Here is a 22,420-nt window from a genome sequence, read left to right on the forward strand (position 1 = left end):
ATGCATGAACGAATGAATGAACAGAAAGTGTGTCGCAAGCTGTAAAGTAATTTACAACTCGGGGGGATGGTGGACAGTCGTTATTCAATGTCATGGTCTAGTCTATGACAAAGCTTCCTAAGCAGTGATCTAGCTTGGACAATAACGGAGAACGCGACTTCACCCCTCCACTGAAACGACAAATTTTTGAGAGCCGCGCTGCAGGGATTCTGGGAACAGAGCAATGAGCAAGAAAGACACAGCTCCTGACCTCGCGGAATTTAGCCTGGCAGGGAACCAGAAGAGTAAACAAGTAATTACACGGACCAGCATTTAATTACAGGTGCATACAAGCCAGGAAGCAGAAGTATAGTCCTGCGGGAGGAAACAATGGGGCCTGCCCAGGCTCGGGGGTCAGGTATCTCTACGAAAGTGACATTGAAGCTGACACCTGGGAGGAGCAAGGATTGGAAAGATAAGGGCAAAGCCAGAGCATGAATGCCTTCCAGGACCGCAAGGAAGGACAGAAAATGAGACCCAGAACCGGGGGAGGCGGAGGTGAGTGAGCAGGAACTTGACTGCAGTGCGGGCAAGGCCAACGAAGGTGCCCTCCCATGCACCCACACGCAGGCTTCTGTGGGCAGGTGGCAGTGAGGGAAGAAAGGACCAGGTCCCTGGACAGAGGTGAGGAACTGCCCCGGATCTCAGTGGTCCTCTGCATGTCCCCCTCTGCACCATGGAGGCAAAGCCAGACTGAATCAAGAACCCCACTTTTGCATGGCTCAGGGTTGGGGTCAGCCAATGAGTTTGCTGGGTAAGATATGGAAGGCTTAAAAGAGGAAGGAGCAAATGATGATTCTCCAGGGGCCTCTGCAGGCAGGTATACAGACAGATCAAATCTATGGACCGAAGTCCAATCACTCGCTTTGGAGCCGCAGGCAGGTGCAGCCGCAGGCAGGTGCAGTCGGCAGAGGCGGCCCCCACGGAGGCTATGGAGGGAGGCCCGGGATGGACCACGGGACAGAGGCTGTGCATCTCCCGCAATGCGGCTGTTTCCCGCCCTTCCGAAGGCTGTGAAAACTCTAACCTCCTGGATTCAATGCCTTTTTACTTGGGATGCCTAAGAGCGCCTTCCTAAACCTGGGGGCACTGTGCTGGAGGAAATGGCCCTTACGAAGCAGCCCACCTGAGACAGACTGCTACAGCCCTCCTTGGAGAGGTGAGAAGGTAACCAAAACAGACTGGTAGTGGGGTGAGGGGGCGGGGGTCTCTTCAGGCCAGCATCACAGAAGTCACTCCCTGTAGGCAAATGCAGCTTTAAGAGCAGGTAGCATAAATGCATTTGGTGATGCTATAGGCAGCCGGTCAGCTGGTCTTAGACAAAAATACATTTGCATTTGGTCTGGGGGCTGTGCTGCCAAGACCCATCTCAGTCCCCGGGGAAGGGGAGGGAGAGTCCAGGCTAATTAATTCCTCTGCTGTCACTAAGAAGGCGAAGTGAATGCTTCAAAAATAAGCACAGAAAGTGTTCAGATGCTTTTGCCAATCGTAGAGATGAATTTTAGTTCCTCTTTCACACCCGTCTTTACTGCTGAGAGGCAAGATTTCTAGGCTGAATGGACCCTAGCCTACGTAGAGGGTGCTAGCAGCAGGGGGTACGGCTCACGGCTTCGAAACCAGACTGAATCAGGGCTCTTGCAAGAAAACCCACAGCCCTAGGGGCCAGATACCATTCTAAGGCTTCCTTAATCTTCCGCACCCCCTCCGCCTGTGTATTTCCAAATTTTGAAAGCAAGCAATTTTTGAGAACGCAAGTGTGACTAAACGAGTAAGTTAATCATCTAAGATCTCACACATTCAGTTCCAGGTAATTCTCTCTTCCGAAAAATTGCCACCTTTCTTCTTTCGATAGGGTTCTAAAAATTCCATCGACTGTCATCCCCTCGGCACCCAGGAAACCCAAAACCAACCTCCCCTCAGCCCTGTGGTAAACAAAGCCGCTCTCTCTTTCTTCCTGTGAATTTGCTTTTCTAGGTTTTGTTCTAAAATCCTAAATATCTACAGAACTTGTGTACAATTTTCCATCATGGCATTTATAAGTAGAGGCTGACTTAAAAAATATAAACAAAGAGCGGGAGGACCACAGAACGGATTCATAGAATCGCACAGATCAGACCTCAGCACCAGAGAGAAAGGGGGGCGTTGGCAGAAATGTTCAATACCCCTTAAAGAGCCGGCTACGGCCACCGGTGACTCCGGGCTCTCGTTTCAAATAGGCACCATTTGAGAAATGTCCTCTTCCGAAACATGGGAAAATGAGAAATTATAGAGCCTATCTAACAAATCAAAAATAAATGAAGTAACAACATAAAGGTAGATTTACCGTTATTTATAATTTACCATTTTTACCTTGTTTTCAATTGTCTCTCGTCCTCTTCATTTGAGGAGCCCATTACATTTTATTATGCTAAACCCTATCTTCTGTCACATAAATTACAGTTAAAGATCTTAATATTAAAGCCTCTTAGCTCTGAGATCATATTTCAAGCTTTGTTCAAACCAGACGTTAATGCTGGAATTGAACACAGAACACTTTGTCATCATTACCTATGATCTCGAAAGTATAATACAATTTTTGCTATATATGGCACAAAAATGCCTCTTGGTATAACACTGAATTATGGAGATATATTGATTTCTGCAGTATTTTGACAAAACAATAAAACTAAACCTGTTAGCTCCTAAACAGATACCCAGACATCCTCGGCCATGATAGCAGCGGCCATGAAGATAAAGGTTTCATTTAGCCCAGTTAAAATAGGAAGCTACTCAAACCCAGGTTCGTCCTGGCAGTTTCTGCTGCTCACACTTTGGTGGCTCTGTTCTCAGGGGCAGACTAGGACACAGAAGGCAGAGCCAGTCTGCCATTGGGTTGGCTCCGACAGGAATCCCAAACCAGGCCTTCCCCAGGCCACTAGCCTAACTTGTGGGAGACGGGCCCCTCCGTAGGTAAATAAAGCCCATAGCAGCCTCCCAGGATCACCAAGGAGATGCAATGAGTTATTCTGCGGACACAACACACCTGACCTCCCCTCAGGCCCGGTGTGCCGCAGGTGCTTCATAAATGGCGGCCGTCAAGATTACGGGAGAACGAGCTAGAAGGCCGGGCCGAGTTCTCACTCTGTCACCGCCTTTCCTCGTGATCCTGGGCAAACCAGGCTTGTTTTCCAAGCCTCCAGTTCTTCACCTAAAAAGCGGGGATAATCACGCCTGTCTGGCCAGCCTCCGAGGGCTGTTTGGGGATAAAGCACAATAAGAGATGTGACAGTGTTTTGCAAAGGGAAAATGCTCCGCGCGCATAAAGGATTATTACCACGAATCGGTCTTGCCTCTGGGAGCTGCCAGCGCCCTCGGAGTGAGATGTTGTTTCGAATCGGGCATTCGGCCAGCTCGAAAAAGAGAGCGTCCCAAGGAATAAATCGACGTGTCCTTTTGCCCTTAGTGACGCTGCTGATAATGGCACCATGACCATACAAGTAACGTCCCCCCCGCCCCCCACGCTCAGGATGAGAACAATGCCACCGCCACACAACTCACATTTATTAAGCTCCTACTGTGGGCCAAGCACTGGAACGATATTGTCACATGAAATGATGATCCCATCTTATTCTCACAACTACTACGATCTGTATTTTACAAATAAGGAAACTGAGGCCTGGAGAGGCTGAGCCTTACTCAGGGGTCACTGAGCAGAAGCCCGGGATGTCTGGGATGCAGGTCTGCCCGACTCCGCCGGAGCCTCGCTCCACCACGCCCTCCGGATCCATCCACGGTGCTCCGGTCACCGTAAAACACGCTCGCTGAGCCCCAAAACGCCAGATCTAATTGTCTTCGCACCTGCTCCGAACCAGAGGTCTGTTCCCGACCCAGTCCCTGGATTCACTGTCAACCTGGAAACGGCCCCCACAGCACCAGCCCACAGAGAATTTAGAGCCTGGAAAAACACATGGAACCTGGACATGATTCCTGGTTATGGGCTATGTTGAGGAAGAGGGGGGCTTTGGAGCAGGAAGGCCAGGGTTTACTCTTGCCTGGCTGAACAAGCCTCCTACCTTCTCTGTCCCTCAGGTTCCTCCTCTATAAAACAGGAAACTGTAAGAAATATAAACAGCCATCACTCCTCCCTGACCTAACTGCTGTGCAGTGAAGTGAGACCACACGTGTGTGAATCGGCTCTGCAAGCAGCCAGCTCGGCCCCGGTGTCTCGTCCCCTTGTCCCCCATGCAGTGCGGGATCCCACCTTCGTGCAGTCACATGATCACGCCAACCGCATTTCCTGTCCCAGGGCCAGATTCACCCACAGAGAAGGACAAGGGCCCCCAACCACATGAGGTCTCCCACAGGCACAAGCCCACAGCCTTGCAGAGCCATGTGCCCCGCGCTGCTGTCTGCCCCTCCCCGTGCAGCAAGGGAATTGTGCGCAAAATGCAAACGGATACGCGTGACGTGTACCCCAAATGCCTTCAACCCCTTCGGTGTCCTCTCACTCCTCTCGGGATAAAAACAGACTCGCAGCACCACTTACGAGCCTCCCTCCGCCCCGCGCCCCCCCAGGGCGGAGCTCCCGCCGCAGGCAACACACCCATTCTTGAACCCACCGTCCTGCTGGCCTAGTTACCCGCTAATCTCCACTCAATCGTGATGGCATCGTGCCGCACAGAAAGCCTTCCCCCAAGTACGTGTGACACTGGGACCTCTGTTTCGTGATGGCATCGTGCCGCACAGAAAGCCTTCCCCCAAGTACGTGTGACCCTGGGACCTCTGTTTCGTGATGGCATCGTGCCGCACAGAAAGCCTTCCCCCAAGTACGTGTGACCCTGGGACCTCTGTTTCGTGATGGCATCGTGCCGCACAGAAAGCCTTCCCCCAAGTACGTGTGACCCTGGGACCTCTGTTTCGTGATGGCATCGTGCCGCACAGAAAGCCTTCCCCCAAGTACGTGTGACCCTGGGACCTCTGTTTCGTGATGGCATCGTGCCGCACAGAAAGCCTTCCCCCAAGTACGTGTGACCCTGGGACCTCTGTTTCGTGATGGCATCGTGCCGCACAGAAAGCCTTCCCCCAAGTACGTGTGACCCTGGGACCTCTGTTTCGTGATGGCATCGTGCCGCACAGAAAGCCTTCCCCCAAGTACGTGTGACCCTGGGACCTCTGTTTCGTGATGGCATCGTGCCGCACAGAAAGCCTTCCCCCAAGTACGTGTGACCCTGGGACCTCTGTTTCGTGATGGCATCGTGCCGCACAGAAAGCCTTCCCCCAAGTACGTGTGACCCTGGGACCTCTGTTTCGTGATGGCATCGTGCCGCACAGAAAGCCTTCCCCCAAGTACGTGTGACCCTGGGACCTCTGTTTCGTGATGGCATCGTGCCGCACAGAAAGCCTTCCCCCAAGTACGTGTGACCCTGGGACCTCTGTTTCGTGATGGCATCGTGCCGCACAGAAAGCCTTCCCCCAAGTACGTGTGACCCTGGGACCTCTGTTTCGTGATGGCATCGTGCCGCACAGAAAGCCTTCCCCCAAGTACGTGTGACCCTGGGACCTCTGTTTCGTGATGGCATCGTGCCGCACAGAAAGCCTTCCCCCAAGTACGTGTGACCCTGGGACCTCTGTTTCGTGATGGCATCGTGCCGCACAGAAAGCCTTCCCCCAAGTACGTGTGACCCTGGGACCTCTGTTTCGTGATGGCATCGTGCCGCACAGAAAGCCTTCCCCCAAGTACGTGTGACCCTGGGACCTCTGTTTCGTGATGGCATCGTGCCGCACAGAAAGCCTTCCCCCAAGTACGTGTGACCCTGGGACCTCTGTTTCGTGATGGCATCGTGCCGCACAGAAAGCCTTCCCCCAAGTACGTGTGACCCTGGGACCTCTGTTTCGTGATGGCATCGTGCCGCACAGAAAGCCTTCCCCCAAGTACGTGTGACCCTGGGACCTCTGTTTCGTGATGGCATCGTGCCGCACAGAAAGCCTTCCCCCAAGTACGTGTGACCCTGGGACCTCTGTTTCGTGATGGCATCGTGCCGCACAGAAAGCCTTCCCCCAAGTACGTGTGACCCTGGGACCTCTGTTTCGTGATGGCATCGTGCCGCACAGAAAGCCTTCCCCCAAGTACGTGTGACCCTGGGACCTCTGTTTCGTGATGGCATCGTGCCGCACAGAAAGCCTTCCCCCAAGTACGTGTGACCCTGGGACCTCTGTTTCGTGATGGCATCGTGCCGCACAGAAAGCCTTCCCCCAAGTACGTGTGACCCTGGGACCTCTGTTTCGTGATGGCATCGTGCCGCACAGAAAGCCTTCCCCCAAGTACGTGTGACCCTGGGACCTCTGTTTCGTGATGGCATCGTGCCGCACAGAAAGCCTTCCCCCAAGTACGTGTGACCCTGGGACCTCTGTTTCGTGATGGCATCGTGCCGCACAGAAAGCCTTCCCCCAAGTACGTGTGACCCTGGGACCTCTGTTTCGTGATGGCATCGTGCCGCACAGAAAGCCTTCCCCCAAGTACGTGTGACCCTGGGACCTCTGTTTCGTGATGGCATCGTGCCGCACAGAAAGCCTTCCCCCAAGTACGTGTGACCCTGGGACCTCTGTTTCGTGATGGCATCGTGCCGCACAGAAAGCCTTCCCCCAAGTACGTGTGACCCTGGGACCTCTGTTTCGTGATGGCATCGTGCCGCACAGAAAGCCTTCCCCCAAGTACGTGTGACCCTGGGACCTCTGTTTCGTGATGGCATCGTGCCGCACAGAAAGCCTTCCCCCAAGTACGTGTGACCCTGGGACCTCTGTTTCGTGATGGCATCGTGCCGCACAGAAAGCCTTCCCCCAAGTACGTGTGACCCTGGGACCTCTGTTTCGTGATGGCATCGTGCCGCACAGAAAGCCTTCCCCCAAGTACGTGTGACCCTGGGACCTCTGTTTCGTGATGGCATCGTGCCGCACAGAAAGCCTTCCCCCAAGTACGTGTGACCCTGGGACCTCTGTTTCGTGATGGCATCGTGCCGCACAGAAAGCCTTCCCCCAAGTACGTGTGACCCTGGGACCTCTGTTTCGTGATGGCATCGTGCCGCACAGAAAGCCTTCCCCCAAGTACGTGTGACCCTGGGACCTCTGTTTCGTGATGGCATCGTGCCGCACAGAAAGCCTTCCCCCAAGTACGTGTGACCCTGGGACCTCTGTTTCGTGATGGCATCGTGCCGCACAGAAAGCCTTCCCCCAAGTACGTGTGACCCTGGGACCTCTGTTTCGTGATGGCATCGTGCCGCACAGAAAGCCTTCCCCCAAGTACGTGTGACCCTGGGACCTCTGTTTCGTGATGGCATCGTGCCGCACAGAAAGCCTTCCCCCAAGTACGTGTGACCCTGGGACCTCTGTTTCGTGATGGCATCGTGCCGCACAGAAAGCCTTCCCCCAAGTACGTGTGACCCTGGGACCTCTGTTTCGTGATGGCATCGTGCCGCACAGAAAGCCTTCCCCCAAGTACGTGTGACCCTGGGACCTCTGTTTCGTGATGGCATCGTGCCGCACAGAAAGCCTTCCCCCAAGTACGTGTGACCCTGGGACCTCTGTTTCGTGATGGCATCGTGCCGCACAGAAAGCCTTCCCCCAAGTACGTGTGACCCTGGGACCTCTGTTTCGTGATGGCATCGTGCCGCACAGAAAGCCTTCCCCCAAGTACGTGTGACCCTGGGACCTCTGTTTCGTGATGGCATCGTGCCGCACAGAAAGCCTTCCCCCAAGTACGTGTGACCCTGGGACCTCTGTTTCGTGATGGCATCGTGCCGCACAGAAAGCCTTCCCCCAAGTACGTGTGACCCTGGGACCTCTGTTTCGTGATGGCATCGTGCCGCACAGAAAGCCTTCCCCCAAGTACGTGTGACCCTGGGACCTCTGTTTCGTGATGGCATCGTGCCGCACAGAAAGCCTTCCCCCAAGTACGTGTGACCCTGGGACCTCTGTTTCGTGATGGCATCGTGCCGCACAGAAAGCCTTCCCCCAAGTACGTGTGACCCTGGGACCTCTGTTTCGTGATGGCATCGTGCCGCACAGAAAGCCTTCCCCCAAGTACGTGTGACCCTGGGACCTCTGTTTCGTGATGGCATCGTGCCGCACAGAAAGCCTTCCCCCAAGTACGTGTGACCCTGGGACCTCTGTTTCGTGATGGCATCGTGCCGCACAGAAAGCCTTCCCCCAAGTACGTGTGACCCTGGGACCTCTGTTTCGTGATGGCATCGTGCCGCACAGAAAGCCTTCCCCCAAGTACGTGTGACCCTGGGACCTCTGTTTCGTGATGGCATCGTGCCGCACAGAAAGCCTTCCCCCAAGTACGTGTGACCCTGGGACCTCTGTTTCGTGATGGCATCGTGCCGCACAGAAAGCCTTCCCCCAAGTACGTGTGACCCTGGGACCTCTGTTTCGTGATGGCATCGTGCCGCACAGAAAGCCTTCCCCCAAGTACGTGTGACCCTGGGACCTCTGTTTCGTGATGGCATCGTGCCGCACAGAAAGCCTTCCCCCAAGTACGTGTGACCCTGGGACCTCTGTTTCGTGATGGCATCGTGCCGCACAGAAAGCCTTCCCCCAAGTACGTGTGACCCTGGGACCTCTGTTTCGTGATGGCATCGTGCCGCACAGAAAGCCTTCCCCCAAGTACGTGTGACCCTGGGACCTCTGTTTCGTGATGGCATCGTGCCGCACAGAAAGCCTTCCCCCAAGTACGTGTGACCCTGGGACCTCTGTTTCGTGATGGCATCGTGCCGCACAGAAAGCCTTCCCCCAAGTACGTGTGACCCTGGGACCTCTGTTTCGTGATGGCATCGTGCCGCACAGAAAGCCTTCCCCCAAGTACGTGTGACCCTGGGACCTCTGTTTCGTGATGGCATCGTGCCGCACAGAAAGCCTTCCCCCAAGTACGTGTGACCCTGGGACCTCTGTTTCGTGATGGCATCGTGCCGCACAGAAAGCCTTCCCCCAAGTACGTGTGACCCTGGGACCTCTGTTTCGTGATGGCATCGTGCCGCACAGAAAGCCTTCCCCCAAGTACGTGTGACCCTGGGACCTCTGTTTCGTGATGGCATCGTGCCGCACAGAAAGCCTTCCCCCAAGTACGTGTGACCCTGGGACCTCTGTTTCGTGATGGCATCGTGCCGCACAGAAAGCCTTCCCCCAAGTACGTGTGACCCTGGGACCTCTGTTTCGTGATGGCATCGTGCCGCACAGAAAGCCTTCCCCCAAGTACGTGTGACCCTGGGACCTCTGTTTCGTGATGGCATCGTGCCGCACAGAAAGCCTTCCCCCAAGTACGTGTGACCCTGGGACCTCTGTTTCGTGATGGCATCGTGCCGCACAGAAAGCCTTCCCCCAAGTACGTGTGACCCTGGGACCTCTGTTTCGTGATGGCATCGTGCCGCACAGAAAGCCTTCCCCCAAGTACGTGTGACCCTGGGACCTCTGTTTCGTGATGGCATCGTGCCTCGCAGAAAGCCTTCCCCCAAACACATGTGACACGGGGACCTCTGTTTCTTCGTTCATACCACAGCAGTCGTTTTACATTTATCTGTGTGATTCTTTCACGTCTGTCTGTCTATTCCCTAGAGAGTAAACTCCATACAGGCAGGGGACATGTCTATTTCACTACTGTTATATAACTCTAGAGAGTAGCAGTGACTAGCACCCAGTAAACTCTCAAAATAAATGTCAAATTAGTTAGTTTATGGTTGGAAATTGAGGTCACTCCCACCTGCCCTCTTCACCTGGATGCCTTGCCTTCCCATTCAGTGGAAAAATCCCGACAGACCCAGACCCGCCTCACACCATACGTGGAATTTATTTGAAACGGACCACAGGGCAAAATGTAAAAGTCCAGAGTGAAGTAATTCTATAAGAAAACACAAGAAGGATTAACCTTAAAATAATAAAACCATAAATCGGACTCCATCAGCACTAAAAACTTCTGCTCCGCTCTGCGAAAGAAATCCATTTCAAAAATGAAAACAAAAAACAAGCCACAGATTGAGAGAAAATATTTTCAGGCGTGTGTCCGACAAGGTCTTACATCCGGAATATATTAAAACTCTCACGAGACAAACCAACCCATAAATAAAATGGGCAAAAAACTTGAACAGGCAGTTTGCAAAAGAAGATGAGCAAACAGCCAACGAGTACATGAAAAGATGATCAATGTCATTAGCCGTCAGAGACAAGCAAATGACATACCACTTTCTAACCACGAGAATGGCTAAAGTTAAGGACTGATAACACCAAGTGCTGACAAGGATGTAAAGCCAATAGAACTTCCATGTACTGCTGGTACGACAGCAAAAATTCCAAAGTGACAAAACTACTTTGAAAATCCACTTGGCAGTATCTCCTACAGTTAACATCCGAGGCATTTACCCAAGAGAAAGGAAAGCGTGTGTCTTCACAAAGACTTCTGCATGAATGTCCACAGCTGCTTTATTCATAGCAACAAAAACTGGAAATAACCCAAATATCAACCAACGAGAGAACGGATAAATGGTCGTACATACATGCAACGGAACACTACTCAACAATAAGAACGTTCAGAGAGCTTAGCGACCGCATAAAGGAATCTCGAGAACATTATGCCGGATGAAAGAAGTCACACGTAAACGAGTTCGAAATGTATGATTTCGCGTAGATGATGTTCCTTAAAGAACAGGCAACATTAACCTGCGCTAGCGGAAATCAGATAGGGGTTGGGTGGGGCATGTCAGTGTGATGACAGAAATTCTCGGTGGGGGCTGGTTATGTGGCCGTGTGTATTCATCAAAACTTTTACTGTATGTAGGTTATATTTCGATAGAATTGAAATTAAGAAAGAAATAACAAAATGACATTGACTGAGCCCTTGCTCTGCCACACGCCCTGCTCTGGGTCCTGGGGAGCCACTTTCTCAGACAAGAAAGTGGAATTCTCAAAAGGAATTGATGAGGACTGGGCTGTCTCCGACCTCCTGTCTCCTTCCCTCCTCTCCATTCTCCGCAAGAGAACAAGACGATCTTCTGAAATCCCCCCGAATATGTCCTACCTGCCTAAAAACAACGCCCTCGATCACTTTCCCGAGGCTGCCATAAGGAATTACCACGCGCTGGGAGGCTTACAACAGAAATGTATTCTCTCACGGTTCTGGAGGCCAGAAGTCCGAATTCAAGGTGTCAGCAGAGCCACTCACTCTCCAGAGGCCCGAGGGGGGACCCCTTCCTAGCCTCCTCCAGCTTCTGGTAGCGTCACTCCAGTCTCTGACTGTCTGCACACAGCCTAGTGTACCTCTTCTAAGGACATTTGCCACTGCATTTAAGGCCCACCCGGAGAGTCCAGAGTGATCTCATCTTGAGATCCTTAACTTATTTACATCTGCAAAGACCATTTTTCCAAATAAGGTCACAACCCAGGTTCTGAGGGTTCGGGCGGGATGTATCTGGGGTGGGGGGCACCGTCCCACCCCACTACGCTGACACACAGACGCTTTTGGAGCGGCCCAGCGTTTTTACTTCACGCCGAAATATAAGGCGTGCTCCGAAAGGAGCAGGTGTCACGAGCGTCCAGTGTTTTCATAGACGGAACATACACACCCAACAGCGCCCAGGTGGAGAAACAGAGCCCACCCCAGAAGCTCCCTGGTGTCCCCTCCGGTCACCATCTGCTCCCCAAGGAGATGTCTCCTCCCAACTTCTAACAGCACAGACTGTGAGAAATAAATGTTAGTGCTTTAAGCCATCAGTCTATGGTATTTGTTAGAGCAGCCTGAGCTGACTAAGACCAGTTCTTCGCCTTAATATAGTCCATGTGTCAATTTCTCCCTTGTGATTAATGCTTTTTTTGTCTTTTCCTGCCCCAGAGCCCCGCTTCCTGCCCAGTCCTACTGCTGTCCACCATGTCCCCAGAGTTCCAAGACCTCAGTTCTGACTTTTCATTTCACAGATGCTCCAAGGCTTGTCGTGGCCCTGTGCATCCTCACACAGGTCGTCTTCGGCTTTAAATGCTCCCCTGTCCCTCCTCTGATGGAAAAAAATCTCGTTCTCATCCCTCAAGACCAGTGTAACTGCCACCTCTTCTGTGCTGCCTTCCCTCACCAGACCGGTTCACCTCCTACACGGGCCACCCTCTCACCAGCCACCCGGCCCTCCCGGCTTCCTGCTCAGTGGTATAACCTTTCCTTTGCTCCAGCGATCGCTTCTTAAACGCAGTAACCCAACCTGACTTCTCCTCACGCGTCCACATCCCGCATGAACCCTGCAGTGGGGGAGTGGTGAGTTTGCTGAGTGAAACGTGGCCAATGTAAGGCGTCGCTGTGATGGTTGTTTTCGCAGAGCTATTAGGTAAGGTAGCCTAGTGGTTAAGAATAGGGGCTTTAGAATCAGAAAGACCTCGTCTTGAATCCCAGCTCAGCCACTTGCTAGCTGCGCGACCCGGGGAGGGATGCTCCGTGTCCCTGAGCCTCAGCTTCCTCACCTGTCAAGGGGAGTTGACAGTGGCTGCCCTCGTGGACCTGTTATGAGGATGTAATGAGATAATAGATATAAAATGCTCAGGCTCGTGCCAAATACATAAGCACTCAATAAAATAAACAAACAAACAAACAAACAAAAACCTTATTATTCCCCCCACAGAACAGGTTACAGAGCCAGGTGCGACTCTGGATGCCAATGGCGCCAAGACGGTGAACCGGAAGAAAACATTTGCGCGTCTTCAGATAAAGCCCTGGAGATGAGCAGCACCTCCCTGCCCCCCCCCACCCCCGGTTTCCAGCTGGTCCCAGACAAACACAGGGCTTGAAGTAACCAGGACAGCTACGGTGTTCACACCTGTATCAGGCACATCACCTGCGGGGGGACCAGGAAAGCAAACCGAGTTTGCGTTGCAAATAAGGAACGACGGATTGAAGGACGTTTTGCGCAAGTGGCCGCAATGGCTCCGAGGGCTTTGCCTCCTGCGTCCCGTTATCTCGTCCGGCCACTATGAAAGGAAGAGGCTTCCAGCTCAGGTTGTCACTGCTGCAGTCTAGATTTGAGACCAGCTCCCTCCCCGCTGGGGGCCGGGTGTGTTTTTTTTGTTTTGTTTTGTTTTGTTCGGGCCGGGTGTGTTTTGTTTTGTTTTGTTTTTTGAGGAAAGGGAGAGACACTCACTTGCTTATTTAGGGAGAAGCTTTCCCGTCCTTCCCAAGCTGCAGCAAAAAGGGAGTCGTGTGTGCGGGTCTGGAGTCCAGGCCCCTTCAGAGGAAGGGCCACAAGGAAGTCACTGGTCCCGTGATATCTGGAGCTGGGACGGCCCCCCCAGAAAGTGTTCCCTCCTCCTCCCACAGGGCCCTTCCGAAGGTGATTCCCTGTGAATCGGACGGCTCCGCCTCTCAGAGTTGCCAGGAGGCCCCGCCATGATGAATATAGCCCCTGAATGATCGGGATAAGCCGAGGGACTGGGGTCTAACTACACGTGAACATCACACAAATCATCCTAACCCGACACGGACCCATTTCCCTGCCAAGTATGGAGAATATTCTGCCAGGTCCTGTTGAAAGCAGAGGAATCACCACCTTCGAAATACCCAGACTGGGCGTGCTCCCATCTTGGGCTTCATTCGGGGGTTTGAGAGTCCCCCTCTTTATTAGAGAGAAGTTCTCTGTTTAAAAAAAAAAAAAAAAAAAACGTTTCTTAAATATACATCCTTTTTTTCCATTACGACTGCAAAGAAGGGTCGCGAGCCTTCTTCCGATGAAGGCATAAATATTGCATTCCAGAGGTGGAATGGTTTGCCTCCCACTTTGCAGAATCCCCTTGGGTAAAATCTCACCCAGAGCTGCAGTGGCCTCGCCCTCTTTACGGGCTCGTTTGCAAAAGTAAAGCTCCCAAGGAGTAACGCGGCCTTTTCATTTCAAACGCTGCAGCTGTTCTTAGGATGCCCTTGGCTGACCACATTTAAGGACTGCTGGGGTTCGGGGGGGAACAGGAGGGGAGGGCTCTGCATCTACTCACTCTGGATTTTCCCTTTTTGTGGGCAATCCAGGAAATTTAGACCTTTTCCTATTTGGGGGGACAAAATATTTACTAATAAATGAAGAACTCTCCTAGGGAACACTCATCCCCATCTCTCAAGAAGTGCACTCTATTTTTCTTCCTCTGAGAACAGCCCTCTGGAACCATCCCCAGCAGGCACTCAGCCCTGGTGGGGCCTGCTTGCTCCTATTACCTTTAGCTTGCTAAATGGTGCTTTTTTATTTTGTTCATTTATAGGGCTACTCTTTTATCTCAGGCATGTTTATTAACCGGTAGCTGTTAATTATATAAGAAGATAATTTCATGTAAATGTCAGATTTAAAAGCAGCCTATCTAGCATGCTTACTGTTTAACAAGAAGGCTTTAGGATTTGTTTTTTGTTGTTCCTATGTGAGTAAAGCAATTAATTGATTCAGTCGATTGAAGGAAAAATGCATCGTAATTGCTTTACCCCATCAAGCAGCTACTAAAATTATTTAATGCTGGCAGAGGGACAACAGCCTCCATGATACGCCATCTCTGTTTATTGCCCTAATATTCTGCTGGAGCTGGGGCCCTTGGAGAACAAAAGGGTGCTCAGATGGGGTCCTGGTGGTCCTTTCTCTAAGAGCAGGAAAAACAGCCCCAGTGACTTAGACCATTCCGGACCAAAATAAAAGGGAAAAGAAAAAAATACATCTTCATCTCAGTTATCCAGACGATTGCCTGCCTTCTCCTTCGGAGTCTGGAGCGCTGGGACTGGAGCAAGTTCCAGCCTCTGGGCTCTGTGTCTGCATGGATATGGGGTTCATTTCATGAGGACATGGTGGGCTCCACACAGGAGAAAGATGCCAGGGGCTCCCAGAGGCTCCCATACCTCTAGAGCTAGAAATTCCGAAGAAACATTCAAATAACAATCTCAATGGTTTCTAAGAAGAGGCTTAAGAAAGATTAAGGGTAGAGACCAGGCTTTCGCCGGAACCATCTACAACATCCATGGACCACATATCTGATTCATCTCCAAGTCTCCCATACCCAACATGGGTGCTGGCACGTCACACAGGCTCTGGTTAAAAAGGAGAGAAAAAACCACCCACCCAGACCCTCTGGTGCCACCACCGCAGGTTAAGCTCAGGACAAGACATGACAGCAAGCCCGATACCAGCCCTCAGTCCAGGCCCGCTGAGATTGAACCCCGAGCCTCCTTACACACAGCTTCACCCGACATTGAGAAGTGGCCCTGACACGGTTCTCCCAACAGAGAAGCAATTAAGTTACAAGGAATGTTTTATTATTTCAATTCCCGGAAGAAGAAACTGAGGCTCCAAAAAGCGGGCTGGTTTGCCAGCGAATACACGGGTAGGAAGCAGTAGAAAGAGCCGGAATCTGAGCCCAGCTCTCTCTGTTCCAAAGGCCAGGACCTCTCTGTGTAAAGAGCCCAGGACAACACAAGCCACGTGGGAAGCGCCCTTTGTTGTTAGCTGTTATGGTTGTAGCTGTCGTGTTTCTGCGGTGGCTGCTGCTGTACTGCCATGATGCGAATTGCCCCTATTCGGCAAAGGGACCCACGGTTTTGTCTGAGACGTGTGTACCCCGCCGGCGGTTGCACATATCCTACATCGGGCTTCATATTTCTGGGGGGACCACAGCGTGTCCTTCGCCCTTCTTCCCCTTCTGTAACAGGCCTTCGAGTCGGCTGTCTCAGACCCGCTCCTGCACGTCCTCAGCGATGACGGCCTTTCTGGCCGCCGTAGCGGAAAGCCCTGAAGAAACATTCAAATGGCAATCATAGGACAGCCCCAACGACCTACACACACGTGTGCATACGCAAGTATTACACTGAGTCACCCAAAAATCAAAACGAAAAAGGAGAGACATTGTGTCGTGCGCCGTGGACTTTTCCCGATTTGCACAGTAACGCACCATCGCAAGGCGATATCTGTTCATTTCTCGCGTGCAGGACACACACACACAAAGCCATCACACTGCTCCGCCATAACTCGATCCACAACACCAAATCACACCGAACAAACAACACCGAACCACAACAAGTCAAAATTCACTTTGGGAAAATTAACACAGACTGGCCTTGATTTTTTTTTCTCAGCTGCCATTATGAATTATTTAGTGTTTCTAAAATTAGGGGGCATTTTCAATGGCTGTGGTAATGACCTTCCAGATGAACGTTCATCACTGTTGAAGACATTTGGCCAACTGGGTGCTGTAATGGTGGCCGTACGTCACCTAGGCCCTGCTCTCCTGGGGACCACTGCGATGCTTTTTTTAGAATTAGATGGGAATGCTCTGGGGCGATCTCTTTTAGACCTGGCTATTTGCGTGTCCCGGCCAATGCTTTACTGTCACTGCCAGAGAGACACACGTGCCTTTGCTCCAAGGCCAGGGCCTTGCCAGCAGGGCCCTCCTTGTGGAGTGTGAGTGTCTGTTTCCTGCAGCGCAGTAGCAGGAGAGCAGGTGGAAGGCCGTGGAAGGGCCGCGGCCAGGACCCCAGTCTCCAGGGCAGACGCGGCTGTGTGACTTCAACGTCTGACACTGAGCCGCTAACATAGTGGCTTGAACTGCATTATGTTTGAACAGCGCTCCTGAATTTTAAGAGAATTTTAAGAGAACGCTACCTTCTCTATTTCCCTCTTGAAGACTCGAACTGCTCTTCAGCGTCATAAAGACGCTGACAAGTCCTACAGCAAAAAAAAAACCCATTCAGCAGCTTATCAAATCCTCGTCTTCCCACTTCCGTGACCACCAAATATTTTTTAACAAATATCTTTTGACCCCCACAAAGCCACTGCACCCCGCCCTCCCCATCTGGGGAAACGCTGAACAGATTGCCAGCCTCGGTCCTTTCCAGCTGTTGATGCTCTGGAGAGAATCTGTGGAGCACGGTCACGTGTCCCTTCGGAAGCTGTCTCGGGATGTGGCTCGACTGAAAGACGTTTTCTGTTTCATGGCGATTTCTCTCCCAGTATTAACCAGAACTCTTTGTCCTCGGTTGATGGCAGCCTTCCCCAAACCACCGCGCGAGTAAAGGAGGTTTATGAAGGGGTCAGGAATACCGTGGTCGGGTAGCCCGGAACTAAAGCTGAACGAAAGGATCGGTACCGTGGGGACTGGATCTGCAGCCCAGCTGCGTGTGGGTGAGTGGAGGGCGGCAAATGGAGGGGCGTTCTCGGCTTCTGTTTGTCTCTTTCTATTTCTGTTTCTACCTGTCTCCGTCCTACCTCTCCATCCATTCGGCCAGCCAGCTACCCACCTCGCGTTCTCCATGCAGAGAATTGTCCATGGGAATTTCCCTCCCCCTCTCCTGCTACAGGTGGGCCATCGCATGGGGGGTGGGGCATGACTGCTGGCGGCCCCCACTGAGCCGGCCCACCAGAATTACTTTTCTTCTACCACCTTCAGATCGGCCATGAGGCAGGACCCTGGGGCACGTAGTCTGAGTCACGTGTCCACTGCAGGATTCATCCCATGTATCAGGAGTGCGTATTATACCTCTGGGGTCACGCACGTCCGCATGTGGCCAGGAACAGGCAACACATTGAGGCTTGCAGTCCCACCAGGACCCCATGGACTGATGAAGGAGTCCCCAAAGGAAAGAGGGAAGGAGGGGGAAGGTAAAGGACACCGGACATACACGGCCAGGAACCACTGCAGACCACCTCCCCTCTCGAGTAGGAAATATTGAACAAAGAAGGCCTTGTGGTGTCTTATACTTCTGTTTTTCTGAGCCTTTATTCAATCCAGACTGCAAGCATCTTGAATTTGCACAAATCGGGCTATGTACGAGATTCTGTCCCTAAAATGTTAAAGACATCTGTTTGTTTTCTTCTATATATAATGCACTTTCACGCAAAAGGGAAAGTTAGACTATGCAACAGATTAACTGGGCCAGCGGTCCCCAACCTTTGTGGCACCAGGGACCGGTGCTCCTGCGAGAATCTAATGCCCAATGATCTGAGGTGGAGCTGAGGCGGTGATGCCAGCGCTGGGGAGCAGCTGCAGATCCAGATGAAGCTCTGCTCGCTCGCCTGCCACTTACCTCCTACTCTGCAGCCCAATTCCTAACAGACCCCAGATGGTACTGGTCCACAGCCCAGGGGTTGGGGACCCCTAAACTAGGGCACCCGATTGGGCAGCTACGAGTCTAAACTAACGGGTCCTTCTACGGACAGTTCTCCTGGTGACTGATGCTGTCACAGCACGAGGAGGATTTACAATCAAATGAGCCATTCGATGGCACAGCACAGGACCCTGGAAATCACCAAGGTTGTTTGTGTCAGTGCAGAAGATGGTTCAATACTCAATTATCGCTTTTCCTGGGGTTTTGTCCATACCATGCCAAAACAGCTAGTTTAAAAGTGAAAAATCAGGTTCATCAAACAAAAGCACTGTCTCGCGAGCGCCAGTCTGCTGTGATCAAGGGTTTGCGACCAGCCACTGGTTGCTTGTGCGTCACGGTCTAAGGAGCTATGAAGCTCGTACGGAAAAGATAAGCACATCCAGGTGCAGTAGTTTGGGCCACCATTTATGGGAATTAAGCTACTCATGCTTAATTTCTCATCATTCTTAGAAAGAAAATGGACGTGTAGCCCCACATTGGCCTAATAAGTCATTCACCTCCCAAAGGGTCTGGCAACCTTGCCAAGAGCAGAGTTACGACCAGGGACCACGTATTGTGGGAGGACGATGGCGCACATCCAATACGCCCCCTCCCCGGACTGAGCACGTGCCCTGTGCGAAGGTGTGTTTTATGAGTAATTGTGTAGCCGGCCTCTCGTGACAAACATGACACCTTTAGGGCAGGGCACAGGTAGGTAGGGAGAAGTGACATTTGGGCTGAGACTTGAAGGATTCTGAGAATTTTCCAGGAGCCGGGGGCTGGGGTCAGAGGAGAGAGGAAGAGCATGGGTGAGCCCACGGGAACCTGAGCATCATCAAGGAGTTAGAGCCACGGGGGTCTAAGCTGCTCCCCACGCTGGGTCTGGGCCAGCGAGGGCCTCGCCTCGGCCACCCACAGGGCATCAGACAGCACGGGTCCAGGTGCAGCAATGACTCCTGTGGCAAAGACGGGAGCACTGACAGCCTTAAACTAACCCCTTTCCCTAATCTTTCACGGTCGACCAGCTTCTCCAATTCTCTCTGTGCCGCCTCTGAGGCGTGCCTGGCCTCCGCAGATTCCCGCCCAATTCAAGGGGTAAGAGAAAAGTCCCAGGGACACACTGGACTTGCCGTGACTGTGGCCAGTCCACGTTCATGCCCCTTTTAATTTGAAAAACGAATGATCTGTACTTCAAGCTGATGAGGTCAGACACAACAGTTACACCGTCAAAAAACCCTGTGCATTCCGGGACCTTCTGTGCCTTGGATCTGGACGGGATGACCCATCGGGCTAGGCCGCGTTGACATCATCTCAGCCCCAACGTTCTTTGTGCATGACATTTCCATTAGTGCGTGATCCCTTATCGCCGGGAAATGCGGCCACGAGGAACTCGGAAATCCTGAAATCGTTCCCGTCCCGTTTTTCCTCCTCCAGCTCTGTTCAGCCTCCCTGGTTCCCCCAAGTCAGAACCCCAGGCCAGGAGTCTCTTCGGCCTGGGAAGTGCTCAGGACGAAAAAGGTGGCCACGGGTCCCCCCAGCAGCACTTACACCTCCAACTTGTCGTCGCTTGCTCTTCTGCCTGCCTCCCCTCCCACCTGGGAGCTCCTGGGGCAGGTGTTCAGCAAAAATACCTTTGTGAGAGGGACGAATGGCTGAGTGCTCCTCCAAAGCAGAGAGCGTGTTGGGAGGCTGTGTGCCCCCCCCCCACTCCCGCACACACCACGCACCCACAGAGGCCTCGCCTCACCATGGGGCCAAATCCCCGTTGTGGGAAGGAGGCGTCCACCACCTGGCTTCGCTGGTGAGGCCCAGGCGGGGTGACGCTTAGTTCCCCTTTTGCTAGAAAGATGCCACTATGACTTAGAGATCGTCTCTGGCTTTGCAGCCACAGCTCCTCCCAATGACGGTTGGTTGGAAATTACCAAGTTCAATGTTTGGTCCCTGGGCAAGTCACCCTGTCCCTCCACCAAAATGGTGCCATTGTTCATGACAGTCATAGAGAGACTCTAATTTTATTTTTTTTTTAATTTTTTATTATTTTTTTATCTATCGACAATTACTTTTTTATGGGCAGATATTTTTCTTTATTGTTTATTGGGGTGAGACTCTAATTCTAAAACGTGGATCTCCTAACGCCCTTAATTAGAGCATTATGCTGTAATTACCCAGGTTGGGATTTTTACGACTCGGGCCTAACTATATTATCAAATAATTGGCACACAGTTGGAACGTTATATTTCACGTATTTAGAAGAGGCATGCGAAGTTCGAGGCTCGAGAATGTGGATCCCATCGTGTTCTCCCCCTCCGTTGGGAAAGGAAGTGTCCTGTGTCAACCGACGTGTCCTGTGTCCACCGACGTGTCCTGTGTCAACCTGTGTCAACCGACGTGTCCTGTGTCAACCAAAGAAGTGTCCTGTGTCAACTGAAGTGTCCTGTGTCAACCGACGTGTCCTGTGTCAACCGACGTGTCCCGTGTCAACTGAAGTGTCCTGTGTCAACTGAAGTGTCCTGTGTCAACCGACGTGTCCTGTGTCAACCGACGTGTCCTGTGTCAACCGACGTGTCCTGTGTCAACCGCTGGCACTTTTTTGTTTTCACATCACCAGCTCACAGACCCCTTAACTGAAAAGTTCCTAAAGAAATGGAGCTGAGACGTCACTGCAGATATTTCCAGAACACTGGGGGTGTAACTACTGCAGAGGGGAGACGGAAAGGAATTCAGGGTTCAGAGAGGCGACTGCCTCCCGCCTCCTCTCTGCACGGGGCTCTTCCTGGGCGGGACAGGGAAGGCATGAATATCCAAAAGGTGTCGGTACATTCCAGAAGGCGCAAATAGCCAGGCTCAGGAAGCTTGGGGTAAGGCAAGTTCATCTCGAAACCTTGACCCCAGAATTTTAAAGAGCAGATGTTTCCCAAAAGATCCAGCTCAAGAGAGGAAGTAATAGCTGCCTTTTGCTTAATTCCAGGATTGCAGTGTAACCCTTCCTGTGTCAGGGCCTCCCCACACCTGGTCCCTATACCTGGACGGCTGTCCACCTACAGCCCCTGTCACCAGCTCACCCCTCGATGGCTGTTTTTCTCCTTCAGATCCCATCTCAAATGTCACTTCCTCAGGGAAGCCTCCCCAAATGCGTCCACCCCCCGCTGAGTCAGGTCCCTGCAGCCCACCTTCCCTCCTTACCCCTGTGATAAGGCGCAAAGGTGCATTTAGTCCCGTGGTTTGCAAGATCGATGCCTGCCTCTTATGGAAGGCGAGCACGAGGTCGGGTGCTGCAGTCACGTCCCCAGGGCCCAGCGCAGTGCCTCACACAGAGCAGACACTCAAATATGTGCTGAATGAATGAAACAGAGAAACCAGGAGATGGACTCAGCCAGGCCACAGCGGGTGGGCTGGCTTCATTTCGACCAGTTCTCTCTCCTGCTTTAGCGTGCGCTTTATGATTTTCTCGCCCTTTCCTGAAGAAGCTGCACGCGCTGAATGGCAGAAGGTGTGATGAGCCAAGGACAGTCTGCAGGAGAGGTATAAAGAGAAGGCGCAAAGTGCCGGGCCCAGCGTCCCCAGCCCCGGCGAGGACGAACGGTGGGAATGAGCGAAGGCCCCTTCTGCTGAAGAATCAGCGGGGACTTTGACGCAGCGCCACCTGGGGCCTCTCAGACCCGACGTGTTCCTTAAGCCCATCCGTGAGTTCATTCCACGGACCTTCACTCGCGCGCACGCTGTCTGCCAGACCATGTCCTCAGCATCCGGAAACCAGCAGAGAGCTGGACCAAAAGCCCTCCTGGAACCTGCATTCTCATGAGGAGGGAGAGACAAGAAACAAACAAGAAGGTAGGACACAGAGGATGCCAGAGGGTGGCAGCAGCATGGAGTCGAGGGAGGAAGATGGGGAACAGGGAGGGTGGCCATTTTGAGCAAGTGGTCGGGAAGGGCTCTCAGATAAGGTGACAACGAATAAAACAGTTGAGGCAGCGGGACCAGCAAGGCCCACAGATATTTGCTTCTTCCTCTGCCTACTTACCAGGGGCATTTAAAGAATAGGGAGCCCTAGTCACGTGGTACCCAAGATCCCTTGGAGCACCTGTGGCTTGAATTCACAGCTAGTTTCCTAGGCGAGGCCAAAGGTGTGACCACCCGTGCCCACCAAGGGCGGTTGAGCGCTCCGAGTCGGCCCGCCCCAGCAGCGTGGGGGTGAGGCCGGCCGGCTGCTCAGCGGGGCCCTCAGAGGAAGACGCGGGACGATGAGCGACGTAACATCCACGCACATCCCTCAGCATCTCAGGG

This window comes from Pteropus alecto, unplaced genomic scaffold (assembly GCF_000325575.1).
Source record: "Pteropus alecto unplaced genomic scaffold, ASM32557v1 scaffold74, whole genome shotgun sequence".
NCBI lineage: Eukaryota > Metazoa > Chordata > Mammalia > Chiroptera > Pteropodidae > Pteropus > Pteropus alecto.